Raw genomic sequence first — 3,911 nt, 5'->3', positions numbered from 1 at the left:
AAAAAAAAAAAAAAATACAAAATCATTTATCAAATTACAACAAGTATTTTAACTGTGTGCTGTAGCAGAAACTTAAAAGTATTATTTGTGGCTTTGTATTGTTATAGATTTTAAAGGCATATCTTTAAATAGCTGTCCATGACAAACTAACAAGAGAGTCAGAATGTATGTGGTTCACAGGTCAAAGGTCAAATTGTAACTGGTTTACAGGTCAAAGGTTATATTGTAGCTGGTTTACAGGTCAAAGGTCATATTGTAGCCGGTTTACAGGTCAAATGTCAAATTGTGTCGGATTTCACTGGTACTATTTTGATTGGTTTAAAATTGATTTTTACCTGGTTTATTATTGAACTTGTTTATGGTTTATGGGTGAATTTCTTACTGGTGTACCTGGTGATTTTGTACCTGGCTTTACCTGTAAATGTTACATATCGTTTTCACTTGCAAGCGGAATTGTTCTCCGTTGTATGCACTTCAGACGTTAAAATGTTGGGTCGTTAATGAAGATGGGGCTAGGGTGTTCTAGGTTGATATTTATTTACCGAAGTCAGTCGTCAAATATCGCTTTATATTTACAGAGGATCCTTGCCATGGTGTGAAGACGTTTTTTTTGTATAAATCACATCTTCACATGCTCATATAATTTATTTTTATTGTCATTTATAAGATAATACAATTGATACATTTCAATGTCAACAAATATCAATAGATATTCAACAAACTATCTATAAAGATTGTTACCATCTCCGCTGAGAACTTTTACTAGAGTGTATACATTTGTACGGTAGAACCAGGTTTTAAGGAATTCAATATATTACGAAACAGACGCGGGATAAATGTGTGTGAAATGTTGAAAAATGTCCACACCTATAGTTTTAAAACGGTAAAACCCAAGGCTTTCACAATCTCTAGCAAACATGTATGAAAGAGAATTTCTCATTTCTTTTCAACAAATGATATAAAAAATACCGATTCTCATGATGACAGCGAGGTAATAACATTATGTCATGTGGTTGTATAGTACGACGTCATGATATTTAACTTAATTACCACTCCGCTTGTGAAATGTCATGTAAGATAAAAAAAATACTATCAAGATATTTCTTACACCAGCTAATTAAGAGATTTCTTATACCAGCTCATTGAGATTTTTTACACCGGCTCATTAAGAGATTTCTTACACTAGCTAATTAAGAGATTCCTTACACCAGCTAATAAAGAGATTTCTTACACCAGCTAATACAGAGATTTCTTACACCAGCTAATACAAAGATTTTTTACACCAGCTAATTAAGAGATTTCTTACACCAGCTCATCAAGAGATTTCTTACACCAGCTCATTAAGAGATTTCTTACACCAGCTATTTAAGAGATTTCTTACACCAGCTAATAAAGAGATTTCTTACACCAGCTAATGACTGCTTTCTTACAGGAAATAGCTCTTATCTGAAACACAAGGGTACCAGAAAACATTGGTAGCTCTTATATCAATTAGCATACATATTATACATTAATACAAGCTGTATGGATGACAGTGAAAAAGGACGATTTGTTAAACAAGTTTACAAAATATCAGAACTATGTCCTCAAAACCATGTCAGACCAAGTTACCATTAAATGTAACAATACAATATATTTCTTGTCCATCAATCACTTCAAAACCTAGACCTATTGTATAAAGTAACAAATTTTAGTCGGTTAAAATGTTGAAGTTTCCTGTGTCGAAATCACTGAAGTATGAGCCATATAAACTGTCGCGGTCATGGTTGGCAGCACCTGTGTCTATATATATCTATATTTATATAATTATTATTTGATATTGTTTTTTATTTGTGTTTGTGTCATGGTTGTTAGCTTATAAAGGCTTCATTTAGACTCTAGTTTATATAAATTAATTAATTCATGGTTTTTTTTGCGTTATTGACCACATAAACTATAAATAGTACAGATGTCCGGATGTATAACTGGCGTTCATGTATACATGTAAGTTTCAAGTGAAAAGAATGATTGAATGAAGACAAAGTGAAAAAACATTGAAAGAATAGGATGAAAAACTGTTTCCTTTTTTTAGTTTTAAATAGAATAACTTTTATAAAATAGCAGATAGCTTCTTCAGTTAACAAAATGAAATTAGTCAATTGAAGATTGCCATATATATATACCACATTCCATTAAACACTTGTGATTTCTCATGTTCATTTCAATAGTAAAACCTTTTATTCAAACTTGAAAATTTTTTGGGAAATTTCAGTGAAAACTTGATGATTGTACAGATGGTTTCAATATCTTGTTTGTATCAAAGAATTTTTTGTCAAATTATTCCGAGATATTGTCAGGAAAAAACATATATGTGAAGTCTTGTGATCATGTAGACATGAGAAACACACAGGAAGTTATTTTTGAGGTGATCACGATACTTCTGTATCCGAGGACCCACTTAGCTCACACTATATTGGAGCACAGTCTCAAAAAAACCACCAGACTCAGTGCAGACATACAGAATTTTATTTTTATAAGGAAAAAACACCTTATGTGAATATTTAGGTTGCCGAAACTAGGAAAACTTCGCTAGCATAAAGAACTACAATGGTTCGTAGTCAAGTTAGCAGGTGCAGTTTGTAGACTTTTGTTGACTTTTTGTATAGTAATTATTCTTGTATACTTGTATCTATGCAAGCTTAAGTTAGTTTTGTGCCTGCTAGATATTTTTATTGCAATCTATACCGGTCAGACCATGAAAATAGTATCATAATTGTTGTAGATTGCAAGTGCTAGGTATATATGATTATTTTTATATAGAACTCTCACCCAGTGTTAAGAGTATGGCTCAATTGTAAAGTGCTAGTTTTCCTGTTGTAGGGTGAGGACTTTGATATGCCGACGCTGTCTCTGTTCAGTTCTTGACCAATTTTACGCTAGTCTGTGCAATTGTTGACTTCTTCAGTCGGATAATAAAATCACTAACGGTTCATTGTTAACTCATTCACCCCTGATGACACATTTGAACTCTTCCAATTCAAAGGTTGGAATAGTCCATCATGCAATTTCAGGGGTGAATGAGTTAATAACATGCTTGGATCCCCTTGCTTAACTTTATGTACATGTATATGGAATTGAAAATTGAATGATTATTTTGCCAATTTTACACTATATATAATCGAACAAGACGATTTCCTCAGCTACATTTTGTTCTTAGAGGTTCTAAGTTCACAGGTACATTATTGCTAATATGATATTCTGATATATAATAAAGAATAGATTCCTTCAAAGGATTCTCATAATAAATACATCTTTGTGACTTTTTCAGTAATCATCTGAACAAGATGACCAACGTGTAGTATTTGACCACAGACTATACATTGTGATGTGACCAACGCAGAATGATCCAGATAGCGTGATATCAGCTGTCCGTCATACGCTACTGTACTTTGGAGAATTTGGATGTGGCTATATTTTGATTTGCACTCTGAATGAATGAGACAAAATTTCATGATCTCAAAGAGATATCGTCGCAACATCCGATTTTCGGTCGATATTTATCATATATGCATCTGTTATTGACTTCCATGAGTAATATCTTTGTAAAGCAAACCATGGAACCTTTTTTTGTGCAGGATTAACACATACCATACATAGCACATCAATAACGGTATGTTTTCATCTGAAGGTGTGATAACTTTTCAATGTTTTCATATCCGTTGTGTTGTATTTAAGGTCTACAGGTAAGTCACATCACTATTGATCGATAACATTGGTAAGTATCGGGGTAGTTAAGTAACATTAACCTTATATGTGTTCTCCTGTGCAGCCAGGTGAGATAACATACAAGAGGCTGTATATTCATGGCATCTGAAAACAACTTGTGCATGTACAATACCAGGCTATTTGCGTCCGTGGTCCGTCCTTAAACA

This window comes from Mizuhopecten yessoensis, unplaced genomic scaffold (assembly GCF_002113885.1).
Source record: "Mizuhopecten yessoensis strain PY_sf001 unplaced genomic scaffold, ASM211388v2 scaffold8213, whole genome shotgun sequence".
Lineage (NCBI taxonomy): Eukaryota > Metazoa > Mollusca > Bivalvia > Pectinida > Pectinidae > Mizuhopecten > Mizuhopecten yessoensis.
This window is presented reverse-complemented; position numbering follows the sequence as displayed.